We start from the raw sequence: 7,669 nt of genomic DNA on the forward strand, positions 1-7,669 counted from the left end.
TGGTACGCCTTTGGCGTTAGATCCTCTTCATTATTCTCCCCCCTTTCAACTTCTTTTGAATTCTCATTTTTTGGAGCTTTTTCCTTCTTCTTTTTTTTCTTTGTTTCAACTTCTTTTGAGTTCTCATTTTTTTGGAGCTTTTCCCTTCTTCTTCTTTTTTTGGACTTATTTTGAGTCATTATTTCTTGGAGCTTTTCTTATATTTCACTTGTTTATTATAATTTTTTTCCTTTTTTGTTGGAGTATTTCCTTTCTACCTTTCATTGACCTTGTAAGGGTATATTTTGTCTTTCTTTATTTTTTTTTTCACCTTTTCTTTCTTCCATTCTTTCTTTTTCTCTAGAAGTCTTTGTTTCCTTGATTTCGGGAGACTCGATATCTTTGCTTTTAGAAATTTCAAACATGGATCTCCCCTTATAATTTGCACATTTTTGGTGCACTCAAGAAGGTTGGGACAAGAAAGGATGGTGCTTGTAAGAACTCAAAAGGGTAGTGGTTAAGATGTGGTTGTACAAAGAAAGGTGTGAGGCTCAAAGTGGGAAAACTAGGGATCAATGTAATTTGATAGGCTTTGAAAAGAACAATCGGGTCAAAAAGGTCTATAATCATTTCTCAAACCAAACATTACTCAGGATTTCGCCTCGAAAAACATTCACGTCAAGTTCTAGATCAATAGTGCAATACAATTGAACTTTGATCAAAAGCTCATCACACAATGCACATGAAACATAAGTTTGATTTTATTCTTAACTAAATTGCATGCAAAAGAATTTTCAAGCATCACAAAAGTACATATAAGAGGTACCACAAGAATCTAGAGTTTACCACAAGGTTAGTCTTTTCCATCATATCGAATATATTTACATGCTCTTAACTGCATAGATCCCAACCGAGTTGAAGACATGACTCTTACATTATGTACGACTTATTTTATTTTTTTAAAGAATGATTACCAAATCCAAGAAAGGCTGCATAAGTATCTCATTAAGATGAGAATTAAGTGTGCGTAGTTCATGCAGATATGGCTTTGAAAATATTAACAAACTATTTTACTTTTACTTTATTTTGTTTATTTATTTTTACCTTTGGAAAAAATAATACCGAACCCAAGAAGGGTTGCCTACGTATCTCATCGAAATGAGAATCAGGTTCGCATAGTTCGTTCAGATAAGATGTATAATAATTTGAAGTTTTAGACAAATTTAAAGAAATTTCCATGTCTAGCGCCACTAAAATTTGTAGTCATGAAGTGTTTTTCGATCCTTTTTTTTTCCTGCACCATATGTTTTGTATCCACTTAGTTATCAATCTTTGTATTGCCTGTTAAATGTGGTTTATCATCATATACTTTTTTACAGTAACCACTTGTTTTCTCTGAATGTCTCTTGAACTGTGTTTTCTCTCAATTTTCACGAGATCCAGACATTGTTATGACCATCCTCGACTATCGTCGAGGATGATTATCCTGGAAAAAAATGAAAAATGTGTGAAAGGAAGGCCATAATAATAATAAAAAAGGAAATATAGTTTCATAGTCAATGACTCCCCTGATTTGTCTTTTAACTTGAGATTGATGTCTTGTGAAATACAAAGGCTGAGATAACCTTCAAATACTGACGTAAATGAACCTCTAACTTAAAGGGAAGAAAAAATCAAAAGGTAAAAGTGTTAGCTTGTGTTCATGATGGGCAATGTAAATATCACAACAAAAATTAATTAATACATAGGCATTATCTTTAATGAAAGAAAAACTCAATTATATCACATAGCATACAAACAATTATCATGCGTCCTATACAAATATGTGATCCTTTTATGCCAAGGGTGGGCCTATCGATGTGAATGATGTATTATGCCATTTGACAACTTTCCATTGTACCCTCAAAACTCTTAGTACAAGTTTATGAATAATTCAAATATGATTACAAAATAAAGAAGAAAATAAAGGATACAAATAATCAGTCTCACGCAGGAGAATAGTCATAAACTAAGCCTTTGTGGAAGATACTTCTTCTTGAACTTGTTGTCATCTTCGATTGCCAGTACTTTTGGATGGAATGATAGCTTTTAAAGAACCGGGTTTGACAAAAACAGACTATTAAGATAACTCTCTAATTGGATGGACAATGGTTTGTCAAATGTCGTATACATCCTTCAAATTACACACAATTATGATTGTTCGTTTAGGTCAGAGGCCATTATGGACTGAAGGTGGTCTTTCTAATGGACCCAACATGCCTTGAGTTTTCGGGTCATCTTAGGTCAATGCTCTAAATTCAGGATTTGGTTTCGCTCTATGCTAGTTTGACTAAGAGTTGCTTTTGAAAGAGTGGGAACCCAAGTGGACAACATAGGCTGGAATTCATGACAACTTTTGGATGAATGACGAACGAATAAATTATCGATCATTCTGAAAAAGGGCTGCGTATAAAAAAGTTTGGTTGCGGTTCCACAAAACGTCCTTTAATATACTATACATAAATCAGAAAAATGTCATGAAGTGCAATAACAATATACGTACAATAAAATGAATAATGAATGAACAACAAATATAATATACAAATAATCACAAAAAATATACAAAATACAAAGTATAACACAATAAAAGAAACCTCAATTTGAAAAATAATTCATATTGGTTAGATTTCCCTCCTTCCCCAGCGATGCCGCCATTTTGTTTACATCCCTACTCTATTCAAAATAGGGCGAAATGTTGCAGTGACTCGAAAATAATTAATTGATTCAACTTTTAAATAATTTAAAAAATAAATGAGTTTTAAAAGGAGTCGCCACCTAATTTTAGGGAAAAAAATAGGAAACCAATAAGTGATCTACGAAACCGAGAAATTTTAGGTAAGTTGTTCAAGTTATGTCGAAGTAAAGGTGTTAGACACCCTTCGAAATCTATAATTATGGGTCCCGACTGAATTCATTTATTTTTTCAAATTGAGGAGCAAATAAATAATATACAAGTCAACTAACATGTAATATAAACAAAAAATAAAATAAAATAATAATGTAAGTATCGATCTAATGTTTGCCTAACGTCAATTACATAAACAATGATGAATATAAAATACATTTGAATTCAATTGGAATAGCGTCAATGAGAAGCAACTTGGGGGGTACTTGTAAACACACTTAGTAAAAGAGTTACTGATAAATTAATTATGAATAAAAATGAATAACTTAAATAAAACCTTTAAAATAAAAATCCGTCTTATAAACAGGAAGGCCATAAAAATCGACGGTAATTTCTTCATTGGTCAATTTTATCGCATAAATATATATAATTTTGAACTAAATTTTCCATCTTTTAAACATTGGGGAGACCTCTAAAATCGACGGAGATATTTTCTCATTGGCCAATAAAGAGAAAAAAATAAACTAAGTAAAAAGATAAGCAAAACAATAGTGACTTGATGACAGGCATAACCAAAATTCAACAAACAATAACTATTTTATAGCAAAAATAAAATAAAATTCTAAAAATGCTTTTAACAACAAATGAAAATATCCAAAATAAAACAATAAATAATATAAACTAATGATCAAATAACCAACAAATTCAACAGATAAATAAAATGACAATATAATTAAAAATTATAACACCTTATAAAATGAAGTAAGGCTATCAGAACAAACTAAAACTAATAAGTTAACTTAATAATCATTTAAGTGATAGCTAAATGTAATATAATAACAATAATAATAGAATCTAATCGACAAGTTAAAAGTGGCAAGATGGAGTAGCAATCATTTAAAGTAACGAAAATTCATCAAAAACAAATAAAAATACACATTAGTATCAACACAAAAACCCAATTAAAATACATAAAATTAATAATAATACAAACTAAAAATAAAACAGTATAAACCAACACATATTACCTATTACTGAAACATTGTAAATTGCACATAATCTATTTAATAATAATTAAAAAAAATGACATAGTTAACCGTGAAAAGTTAAGCGTGTGTAATACATACATACATATATATATATATATATATATATATATATATATATATATATATATATATATATATATATATATATATATATATTACTATATTTATTTATTTTATTATTAGAATTATTATTAATTTTTTCTTTTAGAAAAAAGGACAAACACAAAACAAACACCAAGCACTCTCTCTTTTATATAAAAAAACTTTGACACATGACAATCCACATAGATAAAATATTTTATCTAGATAAAAATTAATATTAATTAAAAAATAAAGATTATTATCCATATAAAAATTTAATTTTTTTTTTATCTCACTCCACCACCTCCTCCATGTACCCCCTCCCCCGCGTCAACGCCATCCTTTTTTTTACAAAAAAAATTATTTATAAAATATTTGTAAAAACTTCATATTTCATCCTCCCCCTCCCCAATAGAAATTGATATTATTTTATTTAAAAAAATTCTGCCCCATCCTATTTAATTTTTCGCTCCTAATTTTTATTTTTTTTACGTTTATCTTATTTTGTGTTAGATCTGCATGTACATATACTTTTTTTAAAAAAAAATTCTACTAGTGTAACGAATATAACATAAACAACTAAAAAAATATAAAAAGTCTTGTGGCGGCAAATAAAAAATATTTTCGATATGTATATGTAAATAGTGGGAAAAAAAATTGAAAGCAGAGGGTTAAGTGGGTTTTTAAGAAAATAAGATAATATCTAAATTAGTATTTGATAAGGGGGAGGAGATGAAGTAAAAAATGAAATACATTTATAAAAAAAATTTAAGCAAAATAAAAACTTTAAGAAATGGTGTGGGGTAAGAAAAATATTTTACATTTTATTTTATAAAGAAAATATTAATTTTTATAATAGTTTTTAAATTTTTAATTTTAACTAATACTAATAATTTATTTATTTTTTGTCAAGGTTGGATATTTTGTCCATGTGGAGTGTGATGTGGAAATTTTTTTAAATAAAAGAGATCAAGTGTATTACATATGCCATGATGAGAGTAGTATAAAAGAGAGGTGTGTTTCTCAACCTAAAAAGAGATAGTTTAGGTATGAAACTCGTACTTTCAATAGTTTAGGTATGAAACTAAAAAAAAAGGGTATAGTTTAGGTGTGTTTTTGACTTTTGTCTATAAAAATAATAAGGTTTTTCACAACCCTCTCAAGTTTTTACACTCACCATTGAATATACTTATATTACCAAGTCCTATGATTCCTTTAATAAGACCTTCATCCAAATTTTCTAGAAACCCCTCTTCTAGCTACTACAAGCTAAATATTGATGGATCCTTCCCCATTACCTCTATGAAAGGAAGTATAGGAGGCGTTATATGTGATGATCTTGGAAATTGGAAACTACAGTATAATCAAAATCTTGGAGGTATACTTCCATGGAGATCACCTCCTTGCTCAAGGGAACCTTAGATTGCTTCTCGTCACAATTTTCTCCCCTTCATAATTGAAACTGACTCCAAAGAGGTAATCACTTTACTCATGGATAATCAAGACTCAATATTTACTTCTGTAATCTCAAACGCATTTACTGGCTCAGGAAACCACAGAATCCAGCAATCCAGCATAACTTCAGGGAAGACAATAAGGTACCTGGCGTTTTGACAAATCAAGCAAAAATGTTGTAGTACTAATGATAACCTTGTAATATTTTTGTAGTCCTACTATGGTAACCCAATGTCTGGCAGAAGGTTTAATTAGCAGGATACATTATTACTAAACAAGTATTTTTAGTGGCTTGTTTAATCTAGTCATGTTTGGCAACACTAGTATCACTAATGTAATAGATGCTTAAGCTTTATATATATATATATATATATATATATATATATATATATATATATATAAAATACCTTTATTACCCAAGAAATAAATATAAAATTACTAACTATCAAAGTGTTTGAACTCTAACCCAATATATTGAAGTTTCACTTGAAGAGAGTATAACTCCATTTAAATTATTCTGGTGGATTCTTCCAATCTACTTCCTTTATGATTTCGTTCGAAATCATATAAAGACAATTCCTATTTGATATAGCTATTTGTGCAAGTATTTTATGGTTAAGAAGCAACTGTCTCTTGTACAGATCATGTATTAATCTACTATAACTATAGGATACTCCTCTTTCGCGAATTACTGCGTTTATCCTAGTGATCCACAAACGTCGAAAATCTCTCTTTTTACTTTAAAAAAAAAACATCAAACTTTAGCATGGAGTGTTTCCGTGTTTTAGGTAGGGTCGTTTTTATCCAAAAATAAAATCATAAAAAGGATGGCTAAATGGTGATTTTTTTTTATGGTGGCTAATAAGGGTGTACAAAAACCATTTATCGATAAATCAAACAAAAAATGTTATTTATTTATTGATAGGTTATTGAATTAATGGTTGTTAAATAATTTTTGTAAATCTTTTCATTGTGTTATTGCAGTTTGATATTGTAACAATAATTTCAAAGTTCAAATATATTTCAAACATTTTACCCTCTATATTCCAAACCATTCAAATTTATTAATTCATCAACATTCAACAATAATAACTAAAATATGTTTTCCTTAATTGATTTCGAATAATGTACAACTGATATTTCAGTGTCTAATTTAAATTTTTTGACAATCAACATAAATAATGTGGGCTAAAGATAAATCATCTGATGTTTAAATGACCACTAAAATGGAGAGATCTGATTTCAGAAAGCATTGTAGCATTAGTCATTTATAACTCAAATAACCTTTAAAATGCGTCCAATTTAATTGTCTCGTTCTCCGCAATATTTTTAACTTTGAATTATTAGCAAGGAAAGTAATACCATAGGTAAATAATTAAGTAGAAAAAAGAAGACAAATATTTATACGTAGCACAGTAGCAGAGTGAATTTATGCTGGACGAGTTGAAATCAAAGAAAAAAGTCATGCAAGACGAGGCTGAGCAGATTGAAATTTTCGTAGGTAAGGACAGGACAAACCCACCATGCACCTACTCCACCCCATTGCCATTCCCAAACGCTTCTAAGCAAGTCCATTTGAGTGCAAGAAGTGGGACGTTCTTTCCAATTTCCCAAAAAAGAACTCACGAAGTATGCAATTATAAATGTAATCCCAATAGATGGAGTTCGGAGAAATCAGGTCGATACTTCCACATATTATGGATAAGGTAGGAGACATGTACACAAACTTTATCGTTACCTCGAAAAAGTAAGACAATTGTTTTTAAAACACCCTTAAACTCTAATAACTCATAACAACACAATTATAAACATAACATACATAAGCAAAATAGACATAAACAAACAATAACTAAATCATTACATAGTATCAAAAAAAAAAAAAACATGGTAACAACAAGATAATGTAACAGGCAAAAGGATTTGGTAGTCGCTTTGTATTGTGAACCCTTTTACTTATTCTTTTGTCATCTAAACTCTTAAACTCAATTAAAATGAGATTTTTAGATTCCTCCAGCTATGTGTGTAGCTCACTCTCCATTATATAAATGACATGTCATATCATGTCATATATATTAATGACACGTCATAATTATCTTCATAAATATTTTTTTAATAATTAATAAAAATAATAAACAAAAGATAAAATCACTAATTTTTTATTTTACCAACTAAAATAAAGCTATTATTTCCGTCACCATTCCTCCATGGCTCCACCTCTCCT

The sequence above is a fragment of the Solanum lycopersicum genome, chromosome 5, assembly GCF_036512215.1.
Source record: "Solanum lycopersicum chromosome 5, SLM_r2.1".
NCBI lineage: Eukaryota > Viridiplantae > Streptophyta > Magnoliopsida > Solanales > Solanaceae > Solanum > Solanum lycopersicum.